The 19,014-nt window shown below is 38.5% G+C and overlaps 1 long non-coding RNA gene across 1 annotated transcript; it reads right to left on the bottom strand.

Moving 5' to 3' along the window:
- Nucleotides 1-1,896: 1,896 nt before the first annotated feature.
- LOC110741035 lies at nt 1,897-8,245 on the bottom strand. Its single transcript, XR_002516555.2, has 4 exons — nt 6,731-8,245; nt 5,074-5,191; nt 4,639-4,693; nt 1,897-2,392 (listed from the first exon to the last, which is right to left on the bottom strand). It is a non-coding gene; the product is annotated as an uncharacterized LOC110741035 (long non-coding RNA).
- Between the last annotated feature and the right edge of the window lie 10,769 nt (nt 8,246-19,014).

Below are 19,014 nucleotides of genomic sequence, written 5' to 3'. Positions count from 1 at the left end.
CTGTCACCCACCTGAAATAAAATCTCAGTTTCTTCCCACATTCTTTCTTTGTGACTAAGATAAGTTGATAATCTTTCTGTGCTTCCATTTTCCTTCTGTAAAATGGGGATAATAGTGCCTTCCTTGTAGGGTTGTTTTAAGTCTTAAATGAGCTAATACGTGAAAATAGGCTTATACATGGAATGCAAGCCTTAAGCATGGATCAACAAACAAGACAATAAACTCGATGTCCCTTACATTCCAGGTATTATTTTTATTGGGAATAGAAAATAATCACACACACACACATACACACACACACACACACCCCTTCATTTAAACTTTTCAAGTAATCATTCAATTGTTCTTTGTGTTTTACAGTTAAACTTTTTGAATGGTTCTTTACATCATCTTTCCCAGTTCTTCCTTTAACCCTCTAGTCCTAATTTTTCATTTTATGTCCTTGGGCACAGTATTTAATCAAAGTAGTTAGATCTTTTTGAATTCTGGTAGTCGTGCAGTGCAAAGATCCCAGGCATGTGTAAGCAACGGTGATTGAAGACTGATGAAAGGACGCCTGCTGTTGGCTTCTTCCCATTTATTTCATTTTACTAGGAAAATGAAATGTCCCATTCTCACTTCAATCCATTCTATCTGGGCTTTCATTCCCGCCACTGTACTTAACAATGTCACTGACTACCTTTATCTTGCCAAATCCAGTGTTCAATTGGCAGCCTCCTCCTATTTCAACCCTGTGCCCTCAGTCATCTTGGAAGGCCACGTTTTAGGTTAGACAGAGGTTTCTTTTTGGTATCTTCTCCTACCCCATCATGTGCCCTACTTGGGTTCATTTCCCACCTTTGACTGGAAGTTGTTCTTCTTTCTTCTGTTGCTGGTGCTTTTACTACAAACTGCCAGTCACACAGGAAGATCTCCAGTGCACTTCTCTATATTGATTTAGTTTATTGATATTTTCAGGGGCAGTTGGAATTTCAAAGTAAAGTCCAGAGAGAGTCTATAACAAAGGGGATGCAATCACAATGCTAAAATTTCAGGCTCTGAATTAGGCATCAGGAGAAATTTCTCAGCATGGAGGCTCTCCTGTGTTCTTTAAATCAGACCCCATGAAAATTCAGTCTCACTCACTTCTGACCAACCTGGACAAAGATTTGTCACCACTTTGAGTTTACTTCTTCAGATTGAATAAGACGGGAAATTCAAGGCTAGCCAGAAAACAACATGCGTAAGAGGTGATAGGAGAAGAACAGGAAAAATTGCTTACACCTATATCTCAGTATTTCTTTCTGATCTTTTGTTCTTGGTCTCTTCTCCTTCTCCTAAATGTCAAATTCTTTTTGAAAAGCCTTAAGCAGAGATCAACAAACAATGTGTGGTCAGTAAACTCTTATCAATTTAAGAAAGCATCATGAATAGAGATGTTTCTGAAGTGAGGAAACTCTTAGGATGGGCTTAAGTATTGTCCAAGAAGGAATGAACTTACAACTGAATTTATTCTTAAGTAACTGATAGGGACAAAATAAAGTGTTTTAAAAATAGCATATATAATATTAAAATATCTGAATAAATCAAACTAAAGTTGCATAGCTTGATGAGCAAGGTGTGTATGTGTGCCTGCAGGATGCTAAGTTTTCTGGGGTAGTTTATACTAACAGTCACCATGAGTAGTACCAGGTTTCCCTAGATGAGATGTAGAACTCATAGATACAAATCTGTGGCTGCAATAGTCAAAGCTCACTGCATATCCATTGTGACATGTTAAAACAGCACTTTAAATTCTGGCATATTCTGAAAAGAAAATTACGGTGAGATGGTGCTACTGCCAATTATCTGAATACAACTGACAGTCAAAGCAACCAAGTATGAAGTCAAGTTTGTGATTTCCCTTAGATTGCAAAGTTTTTTTTTTTTTTTTTTTTTTTTTTTCTCCAGGGGGTTGAGTTCCCAATCAGATTTTCTTGATTCCCAAATTCATCCTAGGCAAAACTGATTTTCCTTTATAAGTTGGTCACCAAATGGCCATGTGGCCTGTTATACACTACACAAGAGTGAGCTTTATTTTTAAGACTTGCTAACATAAAGGAGACAAAGAATATTGATGAATGATCTAACACACACTTGTAAAGATATTTGTGTGTGACTCACCAACCATTGAGGCTCATATGCACTGCAGGATGCTAAGTTAGATTCCTAAGGCATACTCTTCTCCCTTTACACCCAACCCAGTGTCTCAGATGTTCCATTGACTCAAGTGCTGCAAGGATCACATTTTCTGGGATTTTGTTTGCACTTGTCACCCTTTCTGCCAAGAATTTATCTTGTAAAATCAGGCAGGGAGAGAACTTTACTCTTTGGGGTGTCATATCAACCCATCAGCAAATCCTGTTAGCTATACCTGTAAAATAGATGCAGAATTTTACCACCTTTGACCACCTGTATCACTCACACGTGTGCCCAGACCGTCATCACTTTCGCTTGACATATTACAACAGCTTCCTCAACTGGTCTTCCTCTTATGTGCTTACTTCCTTGAAATCCTTTCTCTAGAAAACATCCAGAGTGGTGTTCCTAAAACTTAAGTTAGAAGTTGTTACTGTTTACTAGAAGTCTTTTAATGGTTTCGGATTAAATGAGTCAGATTTAATGAGTCAGATTAAAAGGCAGGATCCTTGTCAGCAGTAGAACCAGCCACAGTGTCCTGTGTAAACCAGCTACCTGCCAGCTCACCCCTACAGCCACATGGGATTCCTTCTGATTTCTCAAACTTCCAGGCACATTCCAGCCTTAGGGCTTAATTTGCACTTTCTGTTCCTCCAGGCTGGGATCATTTGCTCTGAATTATCTACATGTCTGCTTCCTCATTTCCTGCACTTCTCTGTTTAAATATCACCTCCTCAGAGAGACTTGTGATGACCAGCCTGTGTCTGGCGACATCCGCGACATGTATACTGTCTCTGTCTTCAGCCTGCTTCGTTTCCCTTCTTAGCATTAATCCTTGCCCAGCATGTTGTTCATTTTCCTTTATTATCTGTTTCCCCTCTCTGGAATTGGACTTCATAAGTATAGGAGAGGCTTATGGGCTCCATAAGTACTTTTACCATTGTGTTTAGTATTGTATGCACTTACCTAGAAATAACTCTAATGTCATTAAATATAATCAGGGCATTACCTACACCATTATTTCAAAACCTTTCTTTAGCAGATCAGGCTGTGGTCTAAACAAGTAAAGTAATTTTTCTATTGTCACACGAGTCATGTTTGGAAGAACTCAAATCTAATCCTTTTTTCTTTGCTATCTGTTCCTAGACTCAAATCCTGGGACCATGTGTCTGTGGTTTATTTGTATCAGGGGTGGGAGAGAGGCAGCTCTCCTATACTCAGGCATTCAATTAAAAAAAAAATTTTTGAGATGGACTCTCGCTCTGTCACTCAAGCATGATATCAGCTCACTGCAACCTCTGACTCCTGGGTTTGAGTGATTCTCCTGCCTCAGCCTCCTGAGTAGCTGGGATTACAGATGCATGTACCATGCCTGGCTAATTTTTGTATTTCTAGTAGAGATGAGGTTTCACCATGTTGGTCAGGCTGGTCTCAAACTCCTGACCTCGTGATCTGCCTGCCTTGGTCTCCCAAAGTGCTGGGATTACAGGTGTGAGCCACCACGCCCTGACTCAGGCATTCAATTTAAGAAAAAAAACAGGATGACATGTACTTTCTTTGCTATGGATCATTCCCTAGGGCCTCTACTTTCCTTAATCTCTATTTTATCCTAATTTCTCTCCTGTCTCTGGTTGTTTTGAGCACCACTTAATTCATTTATAATTTGTTCAAATTACAAATACAATTTTGAGTCCTGGCCATTTATAGACTTCAGCATAACAACGTAATTGAATACCTACTATGTGCTACATGCCCATTCTCTTCAGGTGCCTCAGCAGAGTTTGAATTAACAATTGCATTGGTAGAGACACATATTTCTATATTGAAACATTTTCTTCCTGCCAAAGCCAAATGTTAAATACATTTATTCTCAGCTGAAGTTCTAGAAAGCAAAATTGCATGGTTTGAGAGTGAAGAAATCAAAGTATCATTTTAGGATATGTCAGGTACAATTCTAAATCCGTGTGCAATGGTTAGAGATTTGCTAAGTGCAGACCCAGGCTGGTATTAAAATTAGCATGCCTGTAGAATACTGAGGCGTAGGCAAGTTTGATGTGGCTGTACCTCAGAGGGCTGCATAGGTGTACAGCCTTTTTCACTGACTTTGTATTTATCTGGATACTTAGCCAGGCCTTGTTGGTGCAGGTTTACCTATTAGCTTTGCTTCCTCTCTCCATCCATAAGCACGATGTGAGTGTGAATTCACGAGGCGCTATTCACTTCCTGGTCTTGCAGAGCTGATTTGATTCTCACAATACACACAAAAAATCAGAAGTTACACCCTATTTTCATAATTCACATCCATGCAAACCCTGGCATGAGACATAATTCTCTTTACACTTTTTCATTTACTTGGTGATCACCTGACTCAGTAATTGTTTACCTTTGTACTGAAATTCTTAGAGAAGGCATCCTTAAGGCATTTTGTTTCAAGGCACAAATAACCATCGTAGAAAGCTCCCAAACTTCTGGTGGTCTTACCTCAGTTTCAGCTGAAATTCTTACAGCATCTTCACAGATATGATGCCTTTTTGTGCTAAAGTGAAAAAAAACATCAGCATAAAAGCAGTCTTTTATTATGGTTTCAAAGGAGTAGATTTTCAGTATCTGAGAAACGTATGAAATAGAAACAGATGAAAGGAGACACAATCAGAAAGGGAATATCCTCACGATTAATCAAAGACAAATAATTCCATCATTGAAAAATGACTCTACTATTTAACACCAAAATTCTATAAAAGTTTGAACTCACAATATTGGGGAAAAAAAGACAGGAAATTTTTCACTCTAGAATTTTTTGACAAAGTGAAATTCCATACTTTGAAGCACAGAATAATTGCTTTATGTTGCCTCTCAGATGAAAGCCTGAACTCCTGGACCGGGTCTCAGAAGCCCTGGTCACTGGAATTTCCTTACCTTATCTCCTTAAATTCTTAGCAGGAATCTTCTAGTTTCTCCCTCCATCCTCATCTAGTTTCTCCATCTTAAACACTTTCTTTGTACCTCTCTCTTGAGCATCTTAATCTTCAAGAACCTATTAAAGTAATAAACTACTGTTAGCCACTTCATGCTTGGATACAGAAATTCAGTCCCTATCTTCAAGAAGCCTTCGCTCCTTGCCCTAGCTAGGGTTTGTCTCTCCCTTTCCTAAGCTCTAGTAGTGCCCACCAAGCCCCGAGCTCTCTTATCCAGCCCATTGCAGCATTACAGGCTATTTTGAAATGGTAATGGATCCTAAATTCCCCAAGAACTCCAAACATAGCTTATACTTCTCTTATGTTCCCCAGAGTGCTCAAGAAAATATGAAGCACATGGTTTAGTCAATGTTTGGCGACTTGATAATTTCAGGAAGAAATCAACATTGTTTATGAAAAAGGACACATTCTCATGTTTAGGCATGACCAGGTGAGGGTAAGGTAATTACCACTGGCAAGAGCTTTCTTAATGAAAATGTCAAGTGGCCTGGAGACCACTATACTTCACTCTCAGCATCTCTCAAGTGGTGTTCCTCACCCACAATTAGCGCTTGTATTTTGGATACTTCTTTAACATCCGTAAAAATTCTAAAATATTTTCTTTATATAGAGTACTCAAAAACACCTGCAGTGAGTTGCAACAGTAGGAATCTACAATCCCAGTGTATGAGAGTATCAGGCAAAGCATTTTCCAGAAAATAAGTAATTGAGTTGCTTAAAATAGACCTTTCTATATCATCATTATGAAACAATACTTTGGTATAATACTTTACAGTATACAATGCACCTCACATTTCTTATTTTGTCCTCGTTTGCTTTATATTATTTTATCTTACCTTAATCTTTATATCTAGATTTTCATCCATTATCAAATAAGAAGAAACTGAGGCTTGCAAGTTGTGGTGGTGCTGAGCTATCTAAGATGAATAGAAAATATCTGTAGCAGAAATTTAATTAAGGTTGCTTGTTCTTCTTCCTACCATGGCAGTTTTCACTCCCATAATTCTGTAATACAAATCCTGGAGGGCTTTATTGCTTATAAAAGAGAGCAAAGCTGAGAATTCTCCCTTAAACAACTTTTCTCAGAAAGTTCAGATCCATATGAGAGCAACATTTGCAGACTTTGTTTAGTGTACGATTCCCTTTTAAAATCTATCACTGCACCCTATGTGCCACGCAACCACACATGAGATCAGCAGTGTCTTTTTTTGCTGAGTGAATAACTCAGATTAAGATAAACTAGGGAAATGTGGTACTGAGGCAGGGTTCTATACAATTCTGGCCAGTAAATTTCCCTTCATAAAAAAACCTCTTTCAAAAACCTGAAGCAAAAGGCTATTCTCTTTCGCATTATGAGGATGTTATTACTCTGTGTTCTTCAGTAGGTTATTAATCTGGGGTGACATTAACTCAGTTGAAAGGTGTTTATTTTTCAGAGTAATCTTGAACCTCTCTTAGAGAGTGTTGTTTTAACATTGTTAAAATCTGAAAGCTTATTAATCTTGTCAAGCATCAATCTTCTCTTTGATAGATGGGTGTGGTATTCATTACTTTTCATGCTACGATCTCCAGTGAGGCATATTTCCAGATATACATACCTGTCTGTGGCTCATTTCCTTAAACCTGGGCTGTGACCTGCTTTAATGAACAAAATGTGGCAAAAATGATGGTATGCCTGTTTCACGCTGAAGCCTTAAGACCTGGAAACTGCCACCTTGGGGTTCTGGGGGAAATCCAGCTTCCATATTAGGAATTCGAGTACCCTGAAACCACTATGTGGTGAGCAGCCCCACCTAGCCATGTGGAGCAGCTGTGGAGAACTGAGGCCCCTGCCAGCCAGCCCAGCTGAGTTCCCAGGTGATAGTTAGCATCAATTTGCTGGCCGCATGTGTGAGGTCATCTGAGCAGTGGGGTCTTCATCTTCCGCCAAGACACTCTAGCTGATGCCCCATGAAACAGACACGGACTGTCCTTGCTGAACTCCACCCAGACTGCAGAAATGTCAGAAACTGAACAAAATTGTTCCTTATGATCCACTAAGTTTTTTGAGATAGTTTATTGTGTAGCAATATATAACCAAAGCAACAAATAGCCAGCAAGAGTCAGTCAAATAAGCAGAATAGATGAACCTGCTGGAAAAAAAAAAAAAAAAGAATTAAAAACAAAAGCTGTTGTCATTCATTGTACTGGATTCCTGGCACATTCCACCTGTCTGGCCCCTTATGCCTTCTCTCCACATCCTCTCCTATGTTTGTCTCCCCAACTCCCCACTTGCACTATTTCCTCTTTCCCTGACATCATCAGCACTTCTGGTCACACAGAACAAGGTATATACTATCAAAACACAAGAAAATAATACCAAAACAGCAGCATCAAAAAAACGAGTGCTAAGTTTTTATATACTAATGGACAGGAGAAACAATTTTGAATTAATTCCATTAATTGTTGCCAGCATTTAAAGAACAAGATTTGTTTTTATTTTATTGACTGCTTTTTGTCATCCTGCTAATTAGTCTTATCTGAAGCCACCATATTTTAAATGAAACCCATTTGATCTGTCTTTACTATCTACACCAGCAGTGGCTCTAGTTCTCTAGCTCATATTCTTGAAAGGAATTTAAAGTCTGTATTAATTAATGAAGTTGGCACCCAAAGTCACAAAGCAGGACATTTTTAAAAAATTTTTCTCTGCCACAGTTTATTTTGCTTTCTAATGTTTTTCTTTAGCTACTGAACAATTTTCTAGTTTATAAAAATTTATTACCATGAACTCTAAGCAAGTGGCTTGCAATTTCATAGATTTATAGTAAAATTAACAAGAAAATGTTCAAGAACACAGCAACCTAAAGTTTACTATTACAGTTGTTACAAAGTGTTTGTTAATCAAAGTTTTAGGTGTTTCATCAGAATATGAATAGTGATAGTGATTAAATTTATTTTTTAGGAAAATATTTTCTTTCTTTCATAATATATTTTCTTTCTACCTTTCTCTACATAACCAAAATCAATTAGTAGTACATTTTAACTTGTTTATAGTTGTGTACTTAATAAACATATCTGCAAGAGACAGCAGTTTAAATATTCTCTTATATATGTTGTTCATATATGTATTTGTATTTTGTGTATATGTGTGTATTATATATGTTGTTCATATAGGTATTTGTATTTTGTGTATATGTGTGTATGTGTTATGTGTGTGTGTGTGTACACACACATATATATATATACACACACATATATATATATAATATATATATATATTTCCCCATTTACAATCGTCTCAGCTTAAGAAAAAAATTCAGTCTGGCATGGCGAGAAGCCAGCCTCAATTGAACACAATAAATTGTGTTTATTGTTATGAACTAACAGTTATATCTTTTAGTCTTTCTCAGACTCAGTTTTCTTGTGTACACAATGAGATAATAATTCCTAACCCCTTGTAGTTCTTGTGACTATCTCATCAGACTACAGGTGTGAAAGTGCTTAGCACAGACATCTGATGTAGAATAGCCACTTAGAAAATATTTATTAAAACTCACTCTGAATAGTTGGAATACTTGTATTTATTGAGTTAATAAGTAGGATGTTCACTAGTACTTATCTGTACTACTGCAAGCATTTGGCAGTTCTGTTGGTTCCTGGGTAATTACATTGCACTTTACTTCTGTGTATCATCTGGATAATAAAGTAATCTCTTCTTTTCAGATGCATGAGCAAGTTATCTGAACACACTGAAAGTGGTAAGAATGTATAGAGTAGGTTTCACACCAAGCCTAGCTCCCCGATGGGGTGAATTATTCAGATGATGGATGCAATTATTTACATACTGTAACAAAAAGTGGGTGATCATTTATCCATTCTGGGTACCAGAAACATAAAGTTGACTCAGACACATGACATTTTTCCTAGGAGATCTCAGATTCTACCTAGGGAGAAAAATACACACCCAACTCACTGTGATCTACGTTACAATAAAATAATGTTAAATGTAAAGAAAAGAAGGCCTGAGAATCACAAAGCGGTAGGAGCTGATTCTAAGGAGATCTGGAAAGGCTTCACGGAAGAGGGAGGCTATGAACAGAGACTTCAGAGGCGAAATAATTTGGATGAACTTTCAGGGGACTTGTCTCAGTCTATTAAGCTCTGTCGCAGGCATTTTAGATTATCCTTCAGACCTGCACTCCATCCTTCTCCAGTCTGCTCTGTGATGAGGGCTTCTGACCAAAAGAGGCTACCACAACTGGCTCCCTTGCCCTCTGGCTCTGGGTTGGTTTTAACTGATGGGGGTGCTGTCGGTTGACAGGAGGGAGGGAGAAGAATGAGGTTAGGAATACTTGTCCTCCTGGTTTCCTCCCTGCAGTGCCGCAGTGGGGTGACTGCACCGTCAAATTTAGTCTCAGGTCTCCAGTTCTGCTGAACAGCCTCTACTTCTGGATTTCAGCTACTTCTTCCTCCCCTGTAGCCCTTCAGTTCTGGGATACTTGCATTATCACTTGTCATTTCTCAATACCCGGCATACATCTTTATAAATAGACCCGTCATTACACTTTACTCAGGTTATCGTAATTTTATTGTTCTATTTCCTGCTGAGTCCTTAACTGGATATATTTGATTTTACAAAACTTTGTGGGCAAAAACCCATGAAAAGATGGCTGCTTGATTTCCCAAGATGCCATGCCATTTTCATCTCTCCATTTTGATCTTGCTGCCTCTCTGTCAGGAGCACCTGGCCATTCCACTCATTATTCAGACTCTTAGTTTGAAGTCTCATCTTTGGATCACTATCATGGGGTCAGTTTCCTTCCTTTGACTCTACATAACATCATTCACATATACTAGTCACAGTCTTTGCCACAGTAGAATATGAATATATCTACTTGTCTCTCCCATTGAAATGAGACTTTCTCAAGGGTAGAAATCACATTTCTTACATCTTCAAGAATAGTCAGGAGATCGAGACCATCCTGGCTAACACGGTGAAACCCCGTCTCTACTAAAAAATACAAAAACTAGCCGGGCGAGGTGGCGGGCGCCTGTAGTCCCAGCTACTCGGGAGGCTGAGGCAGGAGAATGGCGTAAACCCGGGAGGCGGAGCTTGCAGTGAGCTGAGATCTGGCCACTGCACTCCAGCCTGGACGACAGGGCCAGACTCCGTCTCAAAAAAAAAAAAAAAAAGAATAGTCATCCCCATAGTTCTTATAATACAACTTACTACACTGGCCAAATTTAGTGGACTGATTTAGTGTTTTATTGAGTAATCAATAATAATGTTAGTTTTCTTTTGTTCACCTGATGAATTTAAAACAATCTTTGACTTGATCTGTGAAAGTCCAAGTCAGAAGACTGATTCCTTAATACCTGGGTGATGAAATAATCTGCACAAGATACCCCCATGACACACGTTTACCTGTGTAACAAACCTGCGCATGCACCCCAAAATTAAAATAACAGTTAAATAAAATAAAATAATTAAAAAGAAAACTTATTCCTTTAGATGAAAACTTTGTTGTGGGTTAAACTAGTTTGGTGTTTCCTACATCTTTTTAGTTCAGTGATGCAAATTTCATAAGAAAGAACATGTTTAATCATTTGTTCTGTGATTTATCAGATACCTTTGTTTTACTTTACAGTCCTTCTTCCTTTGGCAACCTGATGTTGTTAGCATGTAGTATTTTTTTCTGCCAGGATTCACATGACAGATGGATGTCACTCATATGCATAACCTATTTTATGATCTGTAACACAGATAAATGTATGCGGTTTCTGCAAAATTCCATACTTCCTCCTACTCAACAAATTATGTCACTAAGCTGAAAAAGAGTGATATCATAGGGCTAGACTAGATTGAGCCTTGTTTTAATTTGTTTTATGAAAAAATCACGATTTATTACTATAGCTAGTTTTTTGTTTGTTTTTTTTAAAATTTATTTGGGAATGTAATATAATCACACAAATGTGTAAGATCTTTCTAGTTCCTTAGAAATTGGCTTTTTAACTATCCACATATAAAGTCATGAAAAGAGATACAATGCAAACCAGTTCTGCTTTTTCATAACAGATATGACTAAGCAGGATATTAAAAAGAAGTTGCAAAGTATGTCTCTTTTCTTAATTTCCCATGCCTTCCTCTCCTTTACTGCATCCAATGAAGGAGAAATTAAGAAAGACTAAATATTTTGAGTTAAAAGCATTAACCTATTCAAATAATTAATAATTATTGGCTCCAAGACCTTCTTGGATTCTACTTCAGAATTACCCCCGAAATGTCACCAGCATCATTCCTTGTTCTGTCTCTATCTCTGTTTTGGATTTTAAGAGAGTCAAGTGACATGGCTTCTAAGCCCAGGATCTTTTGTAGTAAAACCACAGGTGAAAATGCCATCAATTTCTTGTTGCCTTGTTTTCAGGAACAAACTAGTTTGATGTTATTTCTTCTTCGATTTTTCCAGGACATCACATTCAATTCTCAACTGTCCTGTTTCTGAAGAAAGATAAGACTTTGGTTTTGATTGAATTTTCCTTGAGATCAGTTATTGCCGAGTCCAGTTTATTAAAGAACTAACGTGGCATCAGTTCTGAATTCTCTGAGGTCATACTCAAGTTCATCTTTGAATTAAAGAAGTTTTTTTTTTTTTTTGAAGTGTGAATCCCAAGTTATACTTATTTCCTATGCAAGGGGAGAGAGAATAAGTAAGGGGCAAAATGGGAAGATTATTCTTCCATTTTGGTATTTCATGCCATTTCCTTAAAATTTGCACAGATATTGATGCAAAATGTGTATAAATGTGTACTTGTTAAGCTTACTGTTTTGTTCATTTGTTTTTGTTATGGACATGTTATAAACTTCTCAAGTTTTATTTAGAATACATATTTGTGGCATTCTTAGAAGGAAGTTTTTTCTCCTTTGAGACTTGAAAGATGAGTCAAGAAGGAAGTGTGGTTAGGTGCCAAACTAAGAAGGGGATGTATGGCTGCTCACCTTTAGTGCCTAACAGTGCTATGGATGGCAATTTTATGTGCTTGCTCTTGTTGGAGGGAAATCTATGTCCAGAGATGCTGGAAAAAGTGGAACTACATGTGCTCAACTTATACCACAGGTGAGTTCGCCATTTTTTATACACCTCTGTGGATAATGCAGCTTTGTAGGCAGCACACCTGTGCAAAGAGACAACTCTTTTTCATGGCAAACCTAAGAAGATGGGAATATTCGTGTCTGAGTTCTGGTTGACCAGTTTTTCCATGATTTCCTAAAATGTATAACATGTACATTCCCTAAAATTTACTCCATTTAGAAGTCCCAAACTTTCAAAAAGCTTTCTTTTTCTGTTACCTCTCCCAATCATGCAAATAGTCAGAATCTTAAGGGGAGAAGTCGTAATCAAAATCATATGCAGAAAGCTGAAAGAACAAAACAAACCATCTTAATGTCAAATTTCTGCGCAGAAATCTTTAATTTTATCTACTGGTTTGGTTGCATGATTTCTAAAATTCTTCATGTGGAAATTGAGGCCCACCACAATCTGACTTTGTCACCTCGCTGCAGTTGTATCTCCCATATCACCCCCATAGGCACCAAGCAATTCTGCCTGGTGTGGTCTTGACTATAACCATATATACAATGCTTGTCCCTGACTTTGTATCTTTTTTTGGGAGCTGTCCTTACTTAAAGTTTTAATTTTCTTGTATTTCCAACAGCTATACATCCTTCTACTCCAGCTAGGAACTTCTGTCATGTGAAGAGCTCTCACTGGCCATCTTAAGATCCAATGATTTTTTTTTTTTCTTTTCTGAACTTCTATAGAATTTAATTTGATTTATTTATTTATTTATTTATTTATTTTTGAGATGGAGGTTCACTTTCTCACCCAGGCTGGAGTGCAGTGGCGTAATCTCGGCTTACTGCAACCTCTGCCTTCCAGGTTCAAGTGATTCTCTTGCTTCAGCCTCCCCAGTATCTGTGATCACAGGCACGCACCACCACGCCCAGCTAATTTTTTTATTTTTTATTTTTAGTAGAGACAGGGTTTAACCATGTTGGCCAGACTGGTCTTGAACTCCTGACTTCAGATGATCCACCTTCCTTGGCCTCCCAAAATGTTGGGATTACAGGCATGAGCCACTGTGCCCGGTCAGAATTTATTTCAGTGTAGAGTTATTTTGTTCAAAATAAATCCTTGTTGCTTCATGAGTATGCTTCTCTTCTCTCCTACCAAATGCTGCTTATTTCCTGTTCTGCCTCCTGGGTGGGTGACTTTGTTGAGGACAGGGACAATAGCTCCTGTATTTCTTTTCCCAGACTTTAAGAGATGGATCTCTATGAGTACTGGCTGGGCTTCTCCTGCACCTCCTCTCCAAGGTCCTCTTTTTTTTTTTGTCTTTTTTCTTTTTTTTTTTATTCATTCTTTATTATTATTATTATTATTATACTTTGAGTTCTAGGGTACATGTGCATAATGTGCAGGTTTATTTATATGTATGCCCAATTGCGCATGTTGGTGTGCTACAGCCATCAGCTTCGTCAGCACCCATCAACTTCGTCATTTACATCAGGTATAACTCCCAATGCAATCCTCCCCCTCCCCTCTCCCCTCCCCATGATAGGCCCCAGTGTGTGATGTTCCTCTTCCCGGAGTCAAGTGATCTCATTGTTCCAGTTCCCACCTATGAGTGAGAACATGCGGTGTTTGGTTTTTCTGTTCTTGTGATAGTTTGCTAAGATTGATGGTTTCTGGCTGCATCCATGTCCTACAAAGGACACAAACTCATCCTTTTATGGCTGCATAGTATTCCATGGTGTATATGTGCCACATTTTCTTAATCCAGTCTGTCACTGATGGACATTTGGGTTGATTCCAAGTCTAAACTAGTTCAACCATTATAGAAAACAGTATGGCGATTCCTCAGGATACACAAACTAGATGTACCATATGACCCAGCCATCCCATTACTGGGTATATACCCAAAGGATTATAAATCATGCTGCTATAAAGACACATGCACACGTATGTTTATTGCGGCACTATTCCAAGGTCCTCTTGAAAGGACTTTGGCCTTCCCCAATTCTAGTGCCTTTAGTCTGTGAGTCTCCAGAAGTCATGGCCTGTGTTTCTTCCTCTTCAGTTTCTCTCACTTTGAATTTTCTATAGTCCAATTTAGGCCTTTTGCTCTTCTGTGTGTTCACCTCATGAAGCCATCCATGACTACATTAGGTCTCCTTGGTCCCTGTTCCTAAAACCCTGTAGCATTTGAGTTTAAATCACATACAACCATGGAGCAGATTGTGTCAGCACAAATGGTAGGTATGTGTGTGTTTTTATGGGGGATAGGGGATGTTGTTGAGGTACAGATGCCATCTGGTAAACCTCCTCTATTAAGAAGTAGAAGGACTGCAGCTGCCCTGTCAATGCTTATGGATGACTCAATACGCAATAATTCTGCTTTACTGACTATCTTCTATCTCCTTCTTCCTGCAGGTTGTTCCCAGCTATTCAATAATTCAACTTTTAATTTTTTTTGGCGAATGACTCTGAGCCACTTCTTACCTGTCTCCTTCTTTAGTTTTCTATGTCCTGAAAGTCATGTTTCAACCTTAGCATTTTATACCTTGCATGATGATATTTTTACTTCCTATCATTCTTCTTGTTTGGCCTGGAATCTCATACCATCAGCCCATGTTCAGTACAATGAAATGGAACTTTGTGATTACCTCTCCTGCCCTTTTTAGCCCCTTGTCCTAATACCTTAAATACTAATCCTCAGACTTGACTTCAGTCTATTTTGGTGACTTATTAGATTTTTCTTTTAGCTTTCCTCCAGGGGACATCAATTTCCAACCACCACAAGTACAGGTGCAACTTCTGCTCTTATAATTCCCACCCACACTCCTAACTCCACTCTATCTCCTGATAACACCATATTAAGTCACTAATGGCTAGAGTTTGAAAGATTGAATGTTAAAAGCATAATTAGAGACTTAAGGGAAACAAATTGTACCCATAAAATTTAGAATTAATTTCAGGAAAATAGGGCAACTGAAGCACCTTGTGCAATTTGAAATGACTTTTCTAAATGAGCGACTGTGCCTGAAATCAGCCCCCTCCTAACTGCCTCTGCTTCCTTCTTATTTCCTTCTAAGAATAAGGGCAGGTCGGTGGGGGTAAGTTTGGTAAACAGCAATGTGCATTGCTTGTCAGAACGTCAACCACAAAGAGCTCACCTTAAAGTTAAGCTTTCTCTCTGTAATGGAAATAGAAAATGGGAGGAGGTGTGTGGGTGAGACCAATTATTGCCCTTGGGCGAGCTTGAGAAATTGCAAGACCAGAACCTAGGCATTCAAAGAGGTAGTTACTTCTGAGCCCAGGTTAATCTCATCAGTCAGTAATTTCTCATTTCTTATATCCAACACTGACTAACAGTACTATCCCAATTCATGCACAGTATGTTACATACCTTCAGTTCCCTGGTGCCCAAGTTCCCCTGCCCAAACAATATTCCCTTATGACAGGGAATATTGTCTCAGACCCCATAAGTCTGCTGTCCTTATGTTTCTAACAACAACAAAAATCCTAGCTGCCATCCATAGTCATGGGTTTCCAAGACTAAGGTTGAAGATGCCCTAATCCATTCATAATGCCAATAATGCTGGGCAGCTTCATTCACCAATCCAAACCCACCCATACTCCTAGGCATATCACCGCTTCTCCTTACACAGTCAAAAAGCCCTCTTTGACTACCACAGCTCTCATCTGTCTCTCTCTCTGATAGTTCTATACCATGCAAAGACTGAAAAAAAAAAAAAAAATAGCAGCTCCATTACAGGGACTGTGCTCCCTGCATGAGTACAAAGGAGAATAACATATGAGTATATATATAGTCTAGTGTAGGAGGCAGCAGAGAGATACCTGTGATTAGGATGCTATAGGATCAAGACAGAGATATTGACGGGCCCTGTGCCTTCTCTTCCTACTTCTATGTTTACAGACAGGTCATTTCTGTGATCCTCATCTTTTCCATCCTTAAAACGATGAAATTAACAATTATTTTATACGGTGGCTTAATATGTTAAATGGGATAATGAATGTAAAGTTCATGGTAAAGGTCTGACCTATAGTGGATGCGAAATAACCATTTTCTAGTTGGTATTCAGGCTGAAAATGGTTAAAGAGACTCTAATTACACGTTCGTTACAATTTAGGACTGTCAGCAAATTTGGGTTGGCCTCACTTGTCACCCAATGTTTATTATTCTCAACGGGGTGGGAATGAACATTATGAATGGATTAGGGCATCTTCAACCTTAGTCTTGGAAACCCATGACTATGGATGGCAGCTGGGATTTTTGTTGTTGTTGTTAGAAACATGAGGACAGCAAACCCATGGGGTCTGATTTACGTCAGGTTGTTGAGGTTGGGTTGGCAGTGAATATCTAGAAAATGTGAACAAAAACAATGCAGGCTCAAAGAACTAGAGAGTTCTCTGAAAGATTAACTATACAAATTTCTACTCTGGGGAACTTAGTAGAGACTATTTTTCCAAAATATCTTATTCCCTGTGGTCCTCAGCTGTCTCTTTTTTGGTGTTACTGAACAAAGAAAATCTAAAAAATCCAAATTGAAATACAGATTTAAAACAAGCAAAAGGAAGCTCTCACACAGCTTCTCTCACTGGGCTATGGAGTCATTCTGTGAATTGTGCATGAATTTTGATAAAACCTGTGTCTTTCTTTTGTGAGAAATAAAAAAACTATTTCTTTTGCTTGACACCTTCTTTTGGGAGGCAAGTCTGATAGGCAAAATCTCATTCAATGTCCTCTTAGACTGCTCTGAGAACCCTAGGAGCTTAGGGACCCCTGTTCCTTTTGCTTGAAAGTAAAAATGACTTAACATTTAGGCACACAGAGAGCTAAGAAGAGCTTTGTCAAATGAAGCAGCCCGACGGTGTTTCATGGACTGTAATCCTGAAGGCTCAGATCACTACCACCTTGTCTATGGAGAAAGTCCTCAGCAGGCATATGGAATGTATTCTCTTCTTATTTCTCCCAGAGGCCATTAGCAGGTTTTGCAATTTATATTTGATCAAATTTAGGACTAGCATCAGTGGGTCATAAAACCAGAGCAAGCCAAAGCTGGGAAGTCATGACACTAGTTCTTGTCTTTCCCCTATTGCCACAGAGCAGGAAAGAAACCCAGAAGGATGAGGTGATAGGCAGGATGGCTTTGCTAATTTCAGGCTGAACCCAAGGTAGAAACATGGGCTCCGGACTCTCAGTCCAGTGCTCCACCTACTAAAATGCGCTGCCACAACAAACACTGAGCAGTATAGGAACTATCAGAGACGAGAGGAAATTGTGCTCGTCACAGCGTATTGCCTCCCTCTCCATTTAGTAAAACGGTGGTAAGTGGGTAATGATAACAAAACTACTGTAGATATTGCCTATGTTGTACCTAACTACAAGAAGCACACTGAGCATTTATAATGAGCAAATGTAATAAGGCAGTGTATTGAGTTAAGTAAGGGAGCAAATATGTGAAGGAATATGCCCCTTTCCCCTAACATCTCCAGAGCAGATGGGGACATGTACCTTTGACTCATACCAGGGGTCAATGACATGTACTCATGTTTAAATTCTGTAAGGGAATGATTAGGCACCACAATCTCTAAGTGAAGAAGGTGGTGAAAAGGGTGCTATGGATATAAAGAGCAGGCTTTGGAAGGGAATCTGGGGAGGCTTCTCAGAGGAAATGGCATTTTCAGGTGGAATATGCAGAGAGACAGGACTTTGGCTGGTAAATATGGAGAGGGGATGGTGATAATTACATCCAGAAAGAGAGATGTGGCATTTGTTGAGAGGGACATCTAGAAGAGAGAAAAGGGTATGTGACTCAGGATAGTAGAATGGGGAGTCGATCAATACAACTGATATCCTGATGAAGTGAGATGAAGTCCAGGTGGGGGCTGTGTTGTAGGAGATGTTGCATTTTTCTTCTTTATTCACTACCAGGAAATAAAATTCTAAGTCCTCAGAATAGAGGAGTAACACAGATAAGATCTTGATTTCAGAAAGATTCCATTCTTAACAGGAGCACATTATGACTTTCTTCAGCCGTAGGCACTCTTGCTTTCATAGGCCTCTTCTTCCATAAAAAATATATACTTAAATTTATATTTTATGACTGCATTAGTATAAATATGAATATATTAATATTATATCTTAAAATATTTTCTTTAACCTAAGAGTTCATTTTTAAAAATTCTGATTTCAAAGAAAATTAAACCATTCCATGGGCCCCTAAAGGTATTGTGAACCCTAAGTGCCCCACCTATGGCCTAATAGATAAGTTGGCCTTGACTCTGAAAGCAATATTTAAAATATTTTAAGGGGCAAGTATGGAAACAGAGACCAGGGAAGAACTTTTGTTAATGGTTTAGGTGAGAGTTAAATTTGACAGTCACAAGTTGTAACGTATGCAAAAACAAAGAGGGAGAAAATGTTCTGAATTGATCTTTCACAGAAATCACAAAGAAAATCTAATAAATAAAAACAACAAGCATATTCATTGATTTTAATCACAGTGAGGCTAAGAAACATCTCCAAAAGAGCTGTATATTATCATCCAAATTTATTTGAACTTTTGTGGTTTATATTACACTGAAGATTGTTCATTATAGAAGAATTCCATACTTTCCTGGTTTTCCTACTCACATCTCTACTACTTATAAGTAGGCCCGTGTGTGCACACAACCTTTTCCATTTTTCAGTTACTGAATTATTCTAAGCTGCACCTGCATCAAGGTCATGTACTTGACCTCACAAGTTGCTTTATCTGATTCTTTGGGGGATTCAGGGCTATCATCTAAGACTGTTATTTCTTCTAATGACTAGT

This window comes from Papio anubis, chromosome 14 (assembly GCF_008728515.1).
Source record: "Papio anubis isolate 15944 chromosome 14, Panubis1.0, whole genome shotgun sequence".
Lineage (NCBI taxonomy): Eukaryota > Metazoa > Chordata > Mammalia > Primates > Cercopithecidae > Papio > Papio anubis.
Note: the sequence above shows the minus strand (reverse complement) of the source record. Positions and strands in the feature narration are given on the sequence as shown.